Below are 18940 nucleotides of genomic sequence, written 5' to 3'. Positions count from 1 at the left end.
CTTTAGTTTGATTTGACTCATCAGTAGATCTTCGAGGGACCAGCAGATGGCGTAATGGTTATGTCACTGGGCTCTCACAGAGTTGACTGTGGGTTGAGTCCCAGACCCGGTAGCTTAAACTGCACACTGGGTGCATGTGCGTGCATGTCCAAAGTCCTGAGAGGAGAATAAAGGAGAAAGGATTGTGGCGTGGCCATCTCCCAGGGGCGTGATTTCTCGCTTTCTGTTTCTCTGTCTGTCTCTCCAGTGAGCACATACACCATATAGCAAAAATCTCTCTTTAAAAAAAAAATTAAATAAATAAATAAGTAGATCTCCAAAAAGCTCTACAGGATCCGGACACAAATTCGGTAGCAGCTTTTCTTTGTTCTCTGCTTAGACTTTTTTCCGACCCTTGCTGCATCCTTGCTCAAATAGAGCTCGATGCTGTTATTCAAAGGCCGTGAGACTGAGGCTGGCATTGTCCCTGAGGTTTCTCTTGAAATAAGATTTCTGTTGTGCACTGAACTATTGGGTTTCCAACATGAGGTGCCTCTCCGACTGGTCTTGTGGTAAAGATCTCTTCTGCTGTCTCTCCACAAGAAGTTTGGCATGGGACCAGCAATGGCGTAATGGCTATGTCACTGGACTCCCAAGTAGTAGACTGCGGTTCGAGTCCTGGACCTGGTGGCTTAAACTCACACCGAGCACATATGCGTGTGTGCCCAAGATCCTGAGAGAAAATGGAGAAGAAAGGATTGCGACATTGCCAGCCCTCCTGGGGGATGACTTCTCACTTTCTGTCTCTCTGTCTCTCTGCCTTTCTGGTGAGCGCACGCACCCTCTAGCAAAAGCCTCTAAAAACAACAACAACAACAGCAAAAACAACTTGGCACTGACTTCTGCTAACTTCTCAGTAGTCTTGTTCAGTTTATCTGATAATGAGTTTCTAATTTGTGATTCTCTTAGGGAGAGTTCTTACATTTTTCCAATTCTGTTTTATTAGAATCTTCTTGAGAAGCTCTTATTTTGAAGAGTTTGGATTCCCGATCTTTAATTCCGAGTTCCAGCTGACTTCTTATCAAAGCATAATTACTCTCTTTTTAACTGCTCTAAGTTTTCTTTACAATTTTTTAAAATAAAATGATTATTTAACTTTATTTATTGTTATTATTTTTTAATTTAACGAGCGAGATAGAAAGAGCAGGAGAGTGAGAAAGTAAGCTGCCAGGGACTTGAACTGTAGTCGGCCATGTGAGAGTTCAGCACCTTAGCCACCATGCCACCTGTTGATCCCTGCTCTACGTTTTCTTGCGCTGCTGCTTCTGCTTCTTCTAATTCTTCTACTGTATCCTGTCTTGCTCTTCCTTCAATCTCCCGTTTATGCTGTTCTACCTGACCATGTCCTACCGAATTTATTTCCCTATGACTTTTGAGGTTTACTACTTCTTGTTCCAACTTCAGTTCTCTTCTTCAGTTTTACACATTCCTTATGCATTGTTTTGAAAGATGATGAGTCCTGTTAAAGTTTTGCTGTAAGATCATCAATCTTGGGGCCAGCAGGTGGCATGGTGGTTGAGGTGGCGGTTCAAGTCCCAAACCTGGTGGCTTTCTCACTTTCCTCTCTCTCTTTGTCTTCCTGGTGAGTGTATGTGCCTTACTGCAAAATTTAAAATAATAATAAATAAAATTAAATAAATAATACTTTTAAAAAAATCAGTCTTACATTTTAGCATATTAAGTTGATTATCCATTTCAAATCTACTGGTCTTTAAATCTTCTTGGGGACGAATTTCTTTATTTTCATCGTTTAACTTCTTTCTTATTGTTTCCAAGAGCTTCTTAAGCGCAGCTATCTCTTTCTCTAATTCACCATGTTTCTTTATTTCTTGATCCAAATTGTATTCCAGAGATTGTTTTAACTCTTCTTTTAACTGTTCCTTTTTCTCCTCAGCAGAACTTGTCCTGAACTGGTTTTTCTGAAGCTCTTCAGTTTTGCTTGCTTGCTTTTGGATCGTAACTTTGAATGTGGAATTTTTATTTTCAAGCTTTTGCATGCGATCTTGCATCTTCTCAGCACATGTTACAACCTCTACGTGTTGATTCTGTGCTGCTTGCAACTCACCGGTGGCTCAGGAACTCAGGGCTGCAGGGGTGATTGGGCCCAGCGCTTCCAGTGAGACACGGGTTCCTGTCCCACACTCAAGAAGAATTAGAGATGCAGACACAGAGTAGCAAAGGGGGGAGTTTATTGAAGGAGAGGGGAGGAAAACCAGCTCCCAAGAAGGGAGAGGTTCTGGAAAATGAGTTGCCAGTGACTGACATTTAAATCAGTAGACTTTCAACAAAGCAGACTTTGGTCTCTAACGGGGTGGGTCCTGCCCAATCAGTTGAAGGCCTTCAGTGCAAAGACTAGGGGCCTCTGAGAAAGAAGGAATTCTGCCTGCAAATGCAGCATAGCAATGCCACGTGAGTTCCCAGCCCTTGTGTTCAGGACTTCAGCGTCAGCACTTGCTGAGTTTCCAGCCTGCCCTGCAGATTTTAGACTTTCTCATCCCTAAATCATGTGAGTTAATCCTTAAAATAAATCTCTTTCTCTGTATATACATCCTAGCGGTTCTGTTCCTCTGGAGTAACCTGGCTAACACAGCCTGGGTGGCAGAGAGAATGAAGGATGGGGCCCAAAGCGAGGTGGGGGGGTGGGGAGCCAACGGTGCAGGGCCTTACAGCCATCCGAGGGCGTTGGCTTTTACATGGCCTGGGAAGTCATTGGAGGGTTCTGAGCAAAAGGGGGACTTCATTGAACTGAAGTGTTTCAGGGGCCAGCAGATGGCTTAATGGTTACGTCACTGGACTCTCATGTTGTTAACTGTGGTTCAAGTCTCGGATCTGGCAATTTGAAACTCATGCCAGGCATAGGTGTGTGCATGCCCAAAATCTCAAGGAGAAAATGAAAGAGAGGGGATTTTGACATGGCCATCCCACCTGGAGGGTGACTTCTTGCTTTCTGTCTCTCTCTCTCTGTTTCTCCGGTGAGCGCACACACCCTATAGCAAAAATCTCTCTTAAAAAAAGTGTTTCAACTCCCATTGGCTGCTGTGAGGAGAGTGGGCTGCAGGGCCTGGGCCAAGTAAGGAGCCCAGTGAGGAAGCCCCTGCAGGGGTTCAGAGGAGGAATGGAGGCAGGGCTGGGCTCGAGCTGGAGGAGTGCTGCTGGCGAGGAGTGGACGGGAGCCTCTGGGACATCTGGCTGTTGGATGTGCCATCTGACCCACAGGGGCCTGGGCTGGACATGGAAATTTGGAGCTTTGAACTGGGCCTGGCCTATGACCACACAGAGAGGCCCGTGTCCCTTCCCCAGCACCCCTGGCTTCTGTGTGGAGGACAGACTGTGTTGTAAAAAGAGTAGAGAATGGCAAACCAACTCTAAGGGATTGCTGTGAACCAGGCAAGGGGTGATGGTAGTTGGAACCAGAGAAATGGAAACAGAGATGCAGATTAATGGATTGATTTTTTTCTTAGGGAGATTTTTGCTACTGGAAACGTGCATTTTTTTTTGTTTGTTTGTTTGTTTGCTTTTTAATATATATATTTTTAATTTATGAATGTTTTAATTGTCAAAGAAGGCTTTAATATATATTTTTAAATTTATGAATGTTTTAATTGTCAAAGAAGGCATGTGCAAGAGAGAGAGAAAGCATCCCCCAATGAGGAATGGTCACATTGCAATGCTTTTCCCTCCATTTCTCCCTGCTGTCAGGATTTCGAGCAGACATGTTTTTCAAGCTGCCATGGCCGAGATTCGAACAGAAGCTGGCCATGTAGGTTCCAGGTCCCTATGCGTGTTGCTTAACTGTTGTACTACAGAGCAGGCTTGTTTCGTTTTTTAAGATGAAAGCTACAGGGACCAGCAGGTGGTGTGGTGGTTAAGGCGCTGGACATTCCCTTATGGCCAACCATGGTTCAAGTCCTGGCCCTGGTGGCTTACTTTCTCTCTCTCTCTGTGACTCTCTGGTCAAAATAAAATAAGTGAACAAGTAAATAAAATTAAAAATATTTTAAAGAAAGATGAAAGCTACAAGAACATGCTTACACCCTTATGGAAGGATTCAGCAGAGAAAGATGAGATGAGGCAGAAAGCAGAGGACAGACTCTGAGCAGGGAGAGCATGAGAACAAGGGCAGAAGTGGACTGCTTTTAGGTAGGAAACGAGCACGTCTCCATTGTCACGGGGCAGGACAGATGCGTCGAAACATGCGTGGCTGTAGATTTGGTGACAGGAAGGCAGTAGAGTCCCTCGCCTTTTTCCAACAGAAATTCAGTAAAATGAGTTGTGGCCATTAGCTGTGGCCATCAGTCAGAAAAAGGCATGTGAGATAGTCCAGATTCCGTCAGACACATGTTAGGTAATAGGAGCTACAAGGCCAGCAGGCGGCATGGTGGTTAAGGGCGCTGGACTCCCTCATGGCCAACCGCGGTTTGAATCCCAGACCTGGCAGCTTGCTTTCTTACTTTCCTTCTCTCTCACTCGCTCACTCTCTCTCTGTCCTTCTCTGGTCAAATTAAAATAAATGACAAATAAAGTTAAATTTAAAAAAATAGAAGTGACGAGAGCAGCCACTGACATGGTGGTTGTATGAAGGGCCTGTGTAACGTGTGTCACGTCCCGGTGAGAAGTTTCACCACGGAAGCTGCAGTTCCATCGCTCACACAGAGAGCTCTGGTCATTGGTAACGAACAGGTAATGTCATGTTAATGACCCTGACTAATAACCACTTATTACTAACCGTTTATTAATAACCAAGTATTAATGACTCCTAAATAATTACTAGTTAGAGTGATTAACAGTCGCCACCCTAACAACTCCAACATGTGATCGGCTTCAAGTAAGAGAAAGTCACTCCTTGCTCCTGCTGCAGTCAGATGCAGGTTGGCGAGGGCTTTCATCTGTACAGAGACTCAGACTTTTCCACCTTGGGTTTTGGCTTTCTTCTAGGTCCTTGAAGTCCTCTCCATGGAGGGGAGGAAGGACCATGCATGGGAGTTTGCTTGAGGCGGGTCTAAGAAATGCACAACCCTCTCACTCGCATTCCCTGGGCCAGGCCACGTCTCACTTCATGTCTTGACAGCACCAGAAAGTGAGAAATCACCACACCCCCACCCCACCCGGGTGGAGCCCACCTAGCACCAGCAAGCACCCGGCAGGTCTGTGATGGTGTCCACAGATGATTTCAGCCTTCAGCTGTTAAAGTTTTCCAGTTGTGGGACCAGCAATTGGCGTAATGGCTATGTTGCTGGACTCCCATGTAGTTGACTGTGGTTCGTGTCCCGAACCCGATGACTTAAACTCACACGGGGCTCATGTGCGTGCGTGCCCAAGATCCCTAGAGGAGAATGGAGGAGAAAGAATTGCGGTACGCTATGGGGGTGGGGTGTGGTGTGGTGATTTCTCACTTTCTGTCTCTCCGTCTATCTTTCTGGTGAGCACATGCACCCTATAGCAAAAGAAACACACACACACACACAACAAAACAAAAATCTCTCCAAAAAAATAAGTAAATAAAAAATAAAATTTTCCAGTTCAAGTCCCAGATTGAGGAACAGAGATAAGCCACGCTGCTGTGCACTGAATGACTCCCCTCAACTGCGTAAGGTCTAATTACTTCAGTATATGTATGTGGAGTCCCTTAACCACCACACCACCTGCTGGTCCCAGTCAGTTTCTTTTCTATATTATTCATAATATTTCTGTGTCTCTGACCCAAATCTGACTGATTCAAACTATGAGCTTTTTTTTTTAGAGTTCTGCCATAGGGTAAGTGTACTTGCTGGAGAGAGGTAGGGAGAAAATGAGTAATCACCCCCACTTAGGGGCTGGCCATGCCACGATCCCTTCTCCTCCACTCTCCTCCCAGGATTTTGGGCACACATGCACACATGCCTGGCATGTTTCTCAAGTTCCAGGGTCAGGACCTGAACCACAGAGTCAGCCATGTGGGATCCAGCACCTTAACCCTCACACCACCTGCTGGTCCTACAAACCGTGAACTTTTGCAGATCATAATTACCATTCTGAACGGTACAGGTGCCATAAATGTTGAGCGCTTTCAACTCTTAATCATGGTCGGTGACCTTTTGATCCCACATTGATTTCACTGGCAGTCGTAATCTACTCGTACATGTATATTTTTATTCATTTACTTACAAGACAGGGCTTACTGGGTAGCAGTCCTCCTGCCTTGGCCTCCCAGCTGGGTTGACAGGGTCCCACCACCATGTCCGGCTCTTTCCGGCAGAGTCTTGCTGTGTTACTCAGGATCCTGCCTCGGTCTCCCCGAGCTGCTGGGACTTAGGCACACACCAACACGCCCCGCCTTTGTGTTCAGCCAGGAATCCAGTCTCGGCCTTCAAAGGTCCTGGCTGGTCCAGCAGAGTCTTGGCAGTGTGCACCTCTGTGGCTGGGCCCTGTTTGTCGTTTCTGTTGAAATAATAAATCTATTTTTTATTCCAGAAGTAACGACCATTAGGCTTATTTTAAACAGATTCTTATTTAGCACCAAAGGCTTTTCCAGACTGCTGTGACTTTAAATAGTATTAGTATTAATATATTTTTTAAAATTCTCTCTCAGATTCAGAGGTTTTTATTTATTTTTTAAAGAATTATTTATTTAATTTTCTTTTTCTTCTTCATTTTTTTTATCAGAGAGAGATGCACACACATAAAGAGAGAGAGAGAGAAAGAGAGGGAGAGTGAGAAAGCAAGCCACCAGGTCCAGGACTTGAACCACAGTCGACCATGTCGGAGTCCAGCACTCCAATCAGCATGCCACCTGCTGGCCCCGAGGTTTTTATCTATTATACTTGAAAGGAATGTTTGAACACTGCTGTCTCTTTATCCTGGGTGTTTTTCTGTTTGTTTGTCATAGGGCTCATGTATTTGCCAGAGAACTACAGGGAGAGAGACAGTGAGAGGGAAAGCGAGAAATCACCGCCCCCCCCCCCAGGAGGGATGGCCACATGGCAATCCCCTCTCCTCCATTCTCCTTCTGGAATTTTGGGCACGCCTGCACACATATCTGGTGTGATTTTCAAGCCACCAGGTCTGAGACTCAAACCGCAGTTGACCATGTGGGTTGAGTGTTCATGTTTAACAGTTTTCTGTAAGTTCTAAAATTTTTAAGAAAACAAAACCCTACACATTTTCTATCAGTATCCTAATGCACAAACACAAAAATCAAACAATAGCTAAGCTATTGAGAACCACTGAGAAGTGAGTCATCTGAGGGTAAAGAGAAGCTGGTCATTCCTCTAAAGCAGAGCGCCGGGGGAGGAGGAGCGCGGCAGCGAGCGAGCATGTCTGCCAGGACGCGGATCGCACTCATGTTTCTCAGAGGTCGCTATTTTAGGAGCCTCATTCATCAATGTTCATGAAGTTAGCCCAGCAAGTTTATATTATAACTTATATCTATAAATAATTAATTTCACTATTTATTATCATTCGCCTTCTAGTTGGTCACTGCAGTGTTTCACTATTTTAATCAACTGTCATGATCTTCTCGGGGTACACCTGCTTAGTGGCCGTGCTTAGCAAAGTGCCTGCCACCGCGGAATTGGATCATTAAGTTAGCGGGCCTTCCCTCCTGCAATTTTCCATCTGGAATTAAAGCCGGAGGGACCAGGAAGTGGCTCAGTGGCGACACAACTGAACCGACACGGGAGAGGTCCTGGGTTCATGCCCGGGGACCTTGGTGAGCATGGCAGGTGCACGCTTGTGTGCCCGTGGCCTGCACCAGCTGAGACTGGGGTGGACTGCTCACAGCGTGGAAACGCACTAGTACGTGCATGGTGCTCGCGGCACGGAGGAGCTGGAGGGCTGGGGCACAGGGGCCGTGGCACGATGAGAGCCGTTGCGTCTCTTTTTCTCTCTCTCGCACGATGCACACACACTCTCTAATAAAAGCCGGGTGGTGGCTCAGCAATTGCACGACTGGACCCACGTGGTAAAGGTCCTAGGTTTGGGTCCCAGCACCTCCTGGAGCATCCCCAGCGCATGTGTGCATGCACGTGCCCGTGATCCGGGCTGGCTGAAGCTAGGAGTCGATTGTGGTGTGAAGGCCCTGTTGGGCACGCCTATCTCTCTGTCTCTGTTTCTCTCTCTCATGGAAGAAATAAATAAACTTAAAAGAAAAAAGACCCCACTGCAAAAGGGCGGGATGAGCCCCACCTAGAATGAGCCTGAACAAGGTCCCTCGGACCCAGATAAAAACCGCTTACCGCAGTTCATCCTTGGCAACCCGTGTTCCGGGACCCCTCCCTTCTCGTCAGCTCTGTTTTCCCTTCCCTCTCCTTCTGTAAACTTCCTGCTTTGCTATCCCCCGCACCCCAAAAAAAGGCAGAATCAAATGTGAAAAAATTGCTCAAATTAAAAATTCCAAGTTGTAGCAAAGCTGCTGTGCGGAAGTGTGAGGAAGGCTGCCTCTCTGTGCTCTGCCTTTTCCGGAGACCAGTTTGATAATGCCTTACGTCACTAACTAACTACACTCTGACAGCTGGTCACATTGGTTACCCTGGGGAGGGAAACGGCTGGCCGGAGTACTCGTGGGGAGGGCCGAGGAGGGGAGCACAGAGATCTCGCTGAGAAAGGAAGGTCAGGCTTTTGTCCAGTCATGGCTACATCGCTCATGTCACTCACCGTGTGACCTTGGACAAGTCACCAAACCTCTCTGGTTTGCTCCTTTGAAAACTGGGCTAAGGCAGGAGGCCACTGCGGCGACCCTGGAGCCACGTGGGAAGGGCCTGGATTCCACCCCTGAGTCTACCTGAACATCTGGCACACCTGCGTTCCCTGATCCTGGCTGGCTGGAAGACTATTTCCGACTCTCCAATTCACTCTCTCAATAAATAAACAAACTTGGGCTGAGGCAGAAGCACTTCTACCTTGAACTTTGCTTTAAACTTGCTTCCTCCTTTGGCCGGGAATAAATAGAGCAGTTAATAGTCTGTCTTTGCTAACTAGCCCGAAACCTTTTCGTTTAGTTGTTTCTTAGCAATGTAATCACCAATCGCCAGACCCCAGCCTGGAGCCACAGGAACCACTAAATCAGGTCTGGAGAGCGCCCTTAGAAATGATTAACCTGCTTGACTTGCATAGGAACTCACTCCCTTTCGTCTTCACCCCCTCCTCAGTTTCCACTGTAATCACCACATCAACCCGGAATTTTTTTTTTTTTTTTTTGCCTTTATAAGCACCCCTCTCCTTTCACTCGGGGCTGCAGGGTCTTTGAGAGACACCTCTCATAAGCTTCTGGCAATAAACTCCAATAATTTGGCTGTGTCTAGATGCCCTCTTATTTCTCACTGATTTGACTTCAACAGGGTTACCAGGTGGCATAATGGTTAAGGCTCCAGACTTCCACATGACCAACACTGTCCAGGTCCTGGACCCAGCAGTTTGAAAATCATGCTAGGTACTTGTGCATTGTGCCCAAAATCCCAAGAAGAGACTGGAGAAGGGATTGCTGTGTGACCATCCTCCCTGGGGGAGGGGTGTGATTCTCACCTCTCCTCTCACTGTCTCTTTCTCTCTGTCTCCAATGAGCATATGTGTCCGATGGCAAAAATCTTTAGAAAAAAAAAACAGAAAAAGAAAGAAAGAAAAAAAAGTGAAGCTAGCTCTGTGGCCTAGTGTTGAAAGGAGCCAGATCCTGTGCAGTTGAGTGTGCAGTTCAAATCCTGGCCCTGGTGGCCTTAAAAACAAGTGGACTTAGGCCAGCAGGTGGCGTGGTGGTTAAGGAATTGGACTCCCACGTGGCAGACTGCCAGGTTTGAGTTCCAGACCTGGCAGTTTGCTTTCTCACTTTCCCTCTCTCTCTGTTCAAATTTAAAAATTAATAAAGATAACAAAACGAAATAAAAATTCTTTTTAAAACAGACAAAAAAACATGCAGGGTAGGGTATGCATGCATGCCCCAAATCCCGATTGGATGGGGAAGTGGAGGAGAAGACTGCTGTGTGACCATACCCCAAGGGAAGTGCTCTCTCCCCCTCCTCTCTCTGCAGAGTACAAGTGACCTCTGGGTGCGAAAAAATCAACATGAGTTTTGAAGGAGTTGTTCAAACTGTAGCACGGAGCCACGAGGCCTGCCCTGTCTGGGGTCTGCCTGGGCTGGGGACAGCTGCGGAAGTGTGGAAGCCAGAAAAGCTCTCCTCTGGTCAAACAGCAAGGAGGTCCAAAATGGTACCTCCACCAGGCCACCCCCGAGAGTCAGTTTTTTGTTTGTTTTCTAGAGGTTTTTGCCTTAGGGTGGTGTGGTGTGGGGGGGAGACAGAGACGAAAGGAGAGAAAGTGAGAAATCACCCCCCAGGGGGAATGGCCACACCACAATCCCTTCTCCCATTCTCCTCCTGGGATCTTGGGTACGCATGTATGCACAAGTGCCCGGTGTGATTTTCAAACTTCCGGGTTTGGGACTCAAACCTTGGTCGACCACGTGGGAGTCCAACGATGTAACAGCTATGCTGTCTGCTGGCCGCCTGTGGACCAGTTTTCCACCTTGGAAAATCCTAAGGCAAAAACCTCTAAACCTCCATCCTGACTATGGACCTGCGGCCGCTGACGTTTGTGGGGTGCTGTCCAGGTGCAAGATAATAACTTTCAGGTGAATAATGCTTTAAAAATCTTACAACGACCCATGAGGATGGTGCTATGATTGAACTAGACTTAAAGACAAAGAACTAGAAGCTCAGAGAGGTTAAGTGACCTGCCCAAGGTCACACAGCTGGTGAATGGCAGACCTGCGTCCCAGATCCATGACCTATTCCCAGGCACACACAGGATAGTTCCCGCATACATATGCCCATGGGCTTGAGGTGCCCAAAAGCCAGGTGTAAAAAATAGGTTCTCCTGGTTGGGGAGAGCTACTTGATGACCCTTGACCTCGAATACATACACCAAAAGACCCCCATCTGCCCCCCAGCGCCTGTGAGTCAGATCATCAGTGTCCTCACAGCAAACTGGGCATCTCTGGAAGCCACAAAACTCAGAGGCGATGCCCTCGCCAAGATGCCTCGTGTGCCTGCTGTAGCCTGGCCCTACTTCCGCTGTCCTGGGCATCAGGAGTGGATGGCATTTCTTGGGCTAGCCCCGTGTTCTGGGCTCTGGAACTTTCCACTCCCAGGGTTACCATGGACTCTCCCAGCGAGAGACGCCCAGCCACCCCCCCTCCCAGCTTCAGCACTGAGCGCACTGGCCGTCTAAGGCAGGTCTCTGTGCTCACCTGTGGTCCTTCGGCTCTGCGCTCAGCGGAATGAGTCACAGTAACAGCGAAGGCGTGCTAACAGCGCGTGCCAGGCAATCTTCGAAGCACTTGAGACGCTTCACTGCATTTAGTCTCGCCATCTCGTAAGGGAGGTGCTAGGGGCTAGTCTTCGTCTGTGTTGGAAAGGAGCAAACCGGAGAAGTCCCAGGACTTCAAGGTCACACGGCGAGTGAAGTGAATAATGTAGCTATGACCGGACAAGAGGCCTGGACCTTTGTCCCTGTGATCTCTGTGTGCCCGCCTGCCCTGCTCAACAACACCTCAAGGGAGAACCTTCCTCTGTTCACCTGGCTCCCCCCCACATCTTCCCGGTAAAGGTCCCTCCAAAGTGAGCCCACAGCCCCCCTTCTGGCAGGCGCTCCTCACTGGCCTCGAGTGGCCTTTTAGTTGAGAAGCGCTTGGCAGCTAGCCTTAGAAGCCAGCTCTGCTAACTAAAGGGGAAAAGGAGCGGGAGCGGGAGAGCTGGGGTGACACATTAGCAGGGTCATGGGTGGGACCAGCAGATGGCGTAAGGGTTACGTAGCTGAACTCCCACAGGGCTGAGCACAGTTCAAGCCCCAGATCCAGTAGTTTAAAACTCACGCTGGGCTCATGCGTGCCCAAAATCCCGGGAGGAGAACGGAGGAGAAGGGATTGTGGCATGGCCATCCCTCCTGGTCGGGGAGGGTGATTTCTCACTTTCTGTTCTCTAGCTCTCTCGGGCAAGCTAAAAAGAAGAGTTGGGACCAACAGGTGGCATGGTTAAGGTGCTGGACTCCCACCTGGCCAATCGTGGTTCAAGTCTTGGCCCGGGTGGCTTGCTTTCTCACTTTCCCTCTCTCTCTCTCTCTCTCTCTCTCTCTCCCCTCAAATAAATAAATAAATAAATAGTAAATAAAATTTGAAAAAGAAGAAGAAGGGTCATGTGTTATCTCAATGACCCCAAGAAAGGATCCAGTGGCCCAGAAAAATGCCACCAATGGGCAGGCCTAGTGCCCCCCACAGCGAGAGGCCATGGCCCCTTCTTCCTAGAGCATCGCCCTCCATGTTGACTCTGCTCTGATGACAGGTGACTTCTGAACCTCCCGTTCAAGTTCCGTGTCAGTGGCCCAGCTGAGCCAGGTGACTTCCACAAATATAGAGGATGCTGAGGGGCCCTGGGACAGATGACGTCCTCTGTGGCCACCCTCCCCTGCACTCCCCATGTCTTTTTATTGGAGGGGGTGGGGAGAGGTTTTTGCTATAGGGCGCGTGTGCTCGCTGGAAAGACAGAGAGAAACAGAGAGACAGAAAGCGAGAAATCACCTCCAGGAGAGATGGCCACACCGCAATCACTTCTCCGTTCTCCTCTCAGAATCTTGGGCATGCACGTGCCCGGCATGAGTTTAAGCCACCGGGTCTGGGACTCAAACCACGGTCAACTACATGAGAGTCCAGCGACATAGTCATTATGCCAACTGCTGGTCCCCCCCAACCCCCGTCCTTGAGCTCAATCCCCAAAGGCCCTTGGAGGTCTTAAGGGCTAGTGTGCACATGTGGAGGTGCCCAAGGTCTGAGTGGCTGAGCATCCCAGGGCCAGGATGAAGGAGAGCTGCACCAGGACCAGCAACGGCAGGTAGGAGCCGGATTTCAACCCTGGGTCCTGGACGCGGATTCCTGACACCTGCCCCCAAGCCCACCCCACCTGGAGCCCAAACTTTGCACTCACTAGTTCTGAAATTCCATCAGAATTAGACTTGCGATTTACACTCCGCTCAAAACTCCTTTCCAGCCCCCACGCCCTGAGGGGCAAAGCTGAGTCTTGTCTGGGAGTGGGGAAGGGGCCCTCACATCCACCCCCTCTTCTCCACTGCTTCTCTGGGGTGGGTTTTGGGGAGGTGGGAGAAAGGGACTGCCCATGGTGTGTCGGGACAAGACACTCCTGCGGTCATAACAGCCGGTCCCTGCATGGAAGCCCACAGCATTTGCTGTAAACTTAAGTCCAACACTAGAAGGGACTTTCCAAGTATTTAACGACCCCAATGAGAGAGACAGCCAGTCCCCGAGCAGGGTCCTGAGAGCACCCTGCAGTGCCAGGTGAGAGGCCAGGAACAGTGGAGGCTCCGCTGGGTAGTCGACGGTCCAGGGAGTCCTGGGGGTGGGGGCATAGTGCCAGGTTGGCAAGAGGCACTCGGGGAGGTGCCTGTTTACCAACAGAGAGGAAAACGCTTCAATGTTTTAGCAGCCATTAGTGCCGTGGTGTGTTCTGGTTACATTTCGGCCTTGCCACCACTAATCCAATTCATTGCTTGTTCTCGCAGAGCTGGCAGTGAGATCTCTGTGGGACTGCCAGAGAGGTACTGAATGCCAAGCCATTCTCTTAGCTATTGACGGTCTCTTGACACATAACCCATTTTTCTGCAGATCCTCAGCTGCCACCCTGCTGTGTTCTTGTGCGGGGTTCCCAGGAAGCCCGCAATTCCCACTCAGGTAGCTTTTTATTTTTTTGAGAGATTTTCACTATAGGGCGCGTGCGCTCGCCAGACAGACAGACAGAGACAGAGAGACAGAAAGCGAGAAATCACCCCCCAGGGGGGATGGTCACGTCGCAATCCCTTCTCCTCCATTCTCCTCTCGGGATCTTGGGCACGCACGCACACGTGCCCGGCGTGAGTTTTAAGCCACCGGGTCCGGGACGCGAACCGCGGTCAACTACATGGAAGTCCAGCGACATAACCATTACGCTAACTGCTGGTTCCCTCAGGTAGCTTCTTTACTACCAGCTTCCTGGTCTGTAGCTGTGCTGTCCCGTTTTATAACTATCGCCTACCTGTGATTATTTAAATTACACCTGGAGAAAGATTTAAAACTCAGCTCCTTATTTGCACCGGCTCCATTTCAAGTGCTCAAGAACCAGAGGTTACAAACCGCCACCATATTGGGTAGGAAAGACAGAAAATGCTCCTCATCGCAAAGATGGTGTTGATCTTCTGTAATTCCGGAACTGAGCACTTCGGGGTACAGTCCTTACCCTCGCCAACGGGCACTGCTACCACATCCCTTTCCGGTGTCCCTTCCCACCTCACCCCACCCCTGCCATTGCATCAGGGAAGCAAATCACATGCCTGACCCAACGGAGGGAACAGGAGGCAGACTGCTTCTCCCTAGAGCGCTGCAAGACTTCGGAGCTAATTCCTTGGGGATCCCCTCCCACAACGTTGGGGAAGGGAAGCGTTTGAACACACCCGCAGTACTCCTCTGGCCTCAGCCCTCTTTATGAAAGTCTAGGGTGGGGAGAGACAAGGCCCGGCTGGTTCTGAAGTCGGCATCTCTCAGCAAACACTGCAGGAAGGTAGCCGTACAACCTTCAGTTCTCTGAATTTACCAAACCAGTCACTTGTCTGTTTGTTTATAAAGCTGTTCTGCTAGTGTGCCCTCTTCCGTGTAGCCGGGGCTGAAAGCTTGTTAACTATTACGCATTTCTCAGATTCCTTTATCAAGTGGCTTCCCATGAGGGCTCACCAGTAAGAGGCACTGGTGGGAGTTTAGGAGACGGAAGGAAGGAGCCTTCCTCCTCTCCAGCAGTGGCGAAGCAGCAGTTGCAGCAGCGAAAACACTGGGGTCCATGCAGGCTCCTGGGTTCCAGTGGAGGTGGGCCGGGGCTGCCAGGCACTCCAGCAGGCTCAGAAGCACCTTAGCTCTGGACTGGCAGCTTCAGCAGCAGGTGACTCCAGACACTCTGTCCTCAGCATCAGCAAGAAGGGGAGGGCAGTAGTGGTGGACGTGCCAGTGGCCAGCAGTGGGTACTTCGACTGACTCAGTGCAATGAACACGGCTCTGGGCAGCAGCCTTCTTACCCCTTCAGCCTAGAGGTGGTGGTAGCTTTCTGCAGTCAGAAATCTCGGGGTAACCTCCCTGTCTGCATTGTCTTCCTCCAGCCCTTCCAACACATCTGCATCCAATCTTTCATGCCAGATTCCCTCTTTGAAATAATAAGATATTTTTGCTTTTTTTTTTTTAAAAGAATTATTTTAGGGACCAGTAGGTGGTGTGCTGAAGGACACTGGACTCCCACATGGCCAACTACAGTTCGAATCCCGGACCTGGCAGCTTGCTTTCTCACTTTTCTTCTCTCTCTCTTTATCTCTCTCTCTCATGCTGTCCCTCTCTAGCCAAAAAATAAAATAAAGTTAAATAAAATAGTTCTTTATAAAATATTATTTTATTTAACTTTATTTATTTATTTATTTGACCAGAGAGGGACAGCATGAGAGAGAGAGAGAGTGAGGAAGTGAGCCTCCAAGTCCTGCACTTGAACCGCGGTCAGCCATGTGGGAGTCCAACGCCTTAACCGCCATGCTACTTGCTGGCCCCCACTTTTATAGTTATGTGGATATGGTGCGTACTTGTGCCAGGTGCTCTGATAATTACTTCATTCTTACTGAACCCTCCCGTGACAGGAGGCCTTGTTACAATTCCTGTTTACAGACCAGGAGGCTGAGAGGGTAAGTAACTTGTCCAGATCTGTCTGACTTGGAAGTGTATGCGCTTATGTTTTCTTTTTGATAGGTTTTTGCATGTGTACTCCCTGGAGTCAGAGAGACAGAGACAGTGAGAGGGACAGTGAATGGCTGCACCATGATCCCTTCTCCTCCATTCTCTTCCTGAGATCTTGGGCACACACACACACACGAACCCAGCATACTTTGGGAGCCACTGAGTCCGGGATTCGAACCACGGTTGGCCACGTGGGAGTCCAGTGATGTAACCACTACGCCATTAGCTAGTCCTAATACATTGTGTTTTCTATTTGCCTCTCTCTCTGCTGTGCCCACCAGGCTGTGTGGAAATTACAACTAGACTACATTACCCTCTCACTTCCCTTTGGGTTTGGCCAATGGGAGACACAAGCAGAAGAGTGGTAGGTGGCCTAGAAGGAGGTCAAGGGATCCATCCACCTCCAGTCTCGCTCTGGGGCCTCCTGCTGGCGGTGGCACCGAAGGCCACAGCTTCCTCTGACAGCTGTCTCCTCCAGCGAGAGCTTCCTCCCATGCCCTGGCTTGGGGGTGGCAATGGCCCTCCGCTGTTGCTAGCTCCAGAGTTCTTGACAATTCCCTGTTGACTTATCTCAGCCTTGCCCATACCTGTGTAAATAGTCCCCTCACTGACCCATACGGGGACGTCAAAAAGTGTGTGGGAAAATGGAATCACAGTATTAGCTTTTGTTGCTAACCCCCGCCCCAGTGAAATTTGTACGTATTTTAATTCCTTCCTTCCTTTCTTTTTTTCTTTCTTTCTTCTTAAAAATTTGCTATAGGGTGCAGGCACTCCCCAAAGACAGACAGGGAAAGAAGGAGAAAGTGAGAAAGCCTGCCCCCCCTACTCCCAGGGGGGATAGCCACACGGCAATTCCTTCTCCTCCTTTCTCCTCTTGGGATTTTGAGCACATGCGCACACGTATCTGGCATGTTTTTCAAGCCGCCAGGTCCGGGACGCGAACAGTGCAGTTGGTCATGTGGGATCCAGCCACCCTGACTACCACATCACTGGCTGACCCCATAGTTTCTTCAACATACGCCTTTTCCATTAACTTCTGTTCTTCCTGGTTTTGTTGTGTTTTGCTATAGGTTACAAGCAAAGTTGGAAGCAGAGAGAGACAGAGAAAGATAGAAACTGAGGAAGTACCCCCGACGGGATGACCACACTGCAGGCTCTCTGGCATGTTTCTCAAGCTGCTAGGTCTGGGATGTGAACCGCTGTCAGCCTTTTGCGAATCCAGTCCCTCACCTTCCACACTACCAGCTGGCCCCTCCATTAATTTTTTTTTTTTTTTTTTGAGAAAGAGATTTTTGCTAGAGAGCACATGTGCTCACCAGAGAGACAGACAGAAAGTGAGAAATGACTCCCCAGGGGGATGGCCACACTACTCTTGGGATCTTGGGCAGTCACGTACAAGTACTGGACATGAGTTTAAAGCCGCCGGGTGCGGGACTCAAACCGTGGTGGATTATGTGGGAGTCCAGTGACATAACCATTACTCCATTTGCTGGTCCCTCATTAACTTTTTGAAGACCCCCCTCGTCCCTTCAGTTACTCCTTTGAGTGCCATCTGTGAGCAGTTGGCGCTGTGGCAGTGCGGGCTGCAGACAGCCCAGTCCCAAACTTTGACTCGCTACGCTGGGAAGAGAAGCTCTCTTCTGCCTTCTCCCTCCCTTCTTTGCTTGCTTTCTTTCTCTTTTTTTCTCTTCCTTCCCTTTCTTTCTTTTTCTTTCTTTCTCTTTCTTCTTTCTTTTTCTTTTTTCTTTCTTTCTTCTCTTTTTTTTTTTAAAATATGGTAGAAGGCACTGGAGAGAGACAGCAAACTTTGACTCGCTACGCTGGGAAGAGAAGCTCTCTTCTGCCTTCTCCCTCCCTTCTTTGCTTGCTTTCTTTCTCTTTTTTTCTCTTCCTTCCCTTTCTTTCTTTTTCTTTCTTTCTCTTTCTTCTTTCTTTTTCTTTTTTCTTTCTTTCTTCTCTTTTTTTTTTTAAAATATGGTAGAAGGCACTGGAGAGAGACAGAAGAGACAGGGTTCTCTTTTTTTTTTTTAAATATGGTAGAAGGCACTGGAGAGAGACAGAGAGGAAGAGACAGAAAGCGAGAAAGCTCTCCCTTGTGGGGAACGGTCAGGCTGCAATCGCTTCTCCTCCATTTCTCCCTTCTGCTGGGACTTGGAGACACACGCTGCCTTAACCACCATGCCACCAACTAGCTCAGAAACTCTCTTCCGTGGGGCTCCAGTTCCAGCCTGAAGGTACGTTGGTCTAGAGCTGCAGGCAGATATTTTACCTTTCTGTATACTCAGGAGGGCAAAGCTGAGCCCTGAAAGAGGTCAAATACATATATTTGTTTTAAGAACAGACCTCAGGCATGTGTCCATGGGAATGAGAGAGAAGAAAGAAGGAAGGAGGAAGGGGCTGGTAGATGGCATAGTGGTTATATCACTGGACTCCCACATGGCTGATCACAGTTCAAGTCCCAGACCCAGTGGCTTGAAACTTGTGCTGTGCGTGCCCAAGATCCCAGGAGGAGAATGGAGGAGGAGAGATTGCGGTGTGGCCATCCCTCCCATCAGGGAGTGATTTCTCATTTTCCCTTTCACTGTCTCTGTCTCTCTCCAGTGAGCACACAAGTCCTATGGCAAAAACCTCGAAAAGGAAAGAAAAGGAAAGGAAAAGAAAGAAGGGGGAGGGCAGCACCCTCCACACAGTCTGGTCACACTGCGGTCCCCTCCCCCAGTCCTTTAGCCCAGTGCATTCTGGGCACTCAAGCGTGTGCCTGGGCTGTATCAGGCCAGGGATCTAAACGATAGTCATCATAGGCCATCTGGCTTCTCCTGAGTACTGTATTACCACGGACGCAGCCCCAGATATATATTTTTTAAAGATTTTATTTCTTCCATGAAAGAGAGAGAGGAGACAGAGAGGCAGAGACAGGCACCCCCAACAGGATCTTCACACCACCACCCACCCTCCTCAGCCAGCCAGGATCACGGGCATGTGGGTGCTCACCTGGTGGGCAGGGAGACCATGGGGTGCAAACCTGGGAACTTCCCATGTGGCTTCAGCATCATGGAGTGTCACTTACCACTGTGGCTGGCCAAAGGTCTATTTTTTTTTTTTTTTTTTTTTTTGAGAGGTTTTTGCTAT

General features: G+C 48.9%; 1 long non-coding RNA gene across 1 annotated transcript in view; it reads left to right on the top strand.

The window, feature by feature from the left end:
* The window catches only part of LOC114009692 (uncharacterized), a 35170-nt gene that overhangs the window by 14019 nt on the left and 2211 nt on the right, over window positions 1–18940 (top strand). Inside the window, exon 3 of the long non-coding RNA XR_003551072.1 lies at window positions 4621–4719. This is a non-coding gene — a long non-coding RNA (uncharacterized LOC114009692). The remainder of the gene's footprint in view (window positions 1–4620; window positions 4720–18940) is intronic.

The sequence above is a fragment of the Tupaia chinensis genome, unplaced genomic scaffold (assembly GCF_000334495.1).
Source record: "Tupaia chinensis unplaced genomic scaffold, TupChi_1.0 Scaffold000604_1, whole genome shotgun sequence".
NCBI lineage: Eukaryota > Metazoa > Chordata > Mammalia > Scandentia > Tupaiidae > Tupaia > Tupaia belangeri.
The sequence above is the reverse complement of the archived record's forward strand: the minus strand, read 5'-3'. Positions and strand labels throughout refer to the sequence as shown.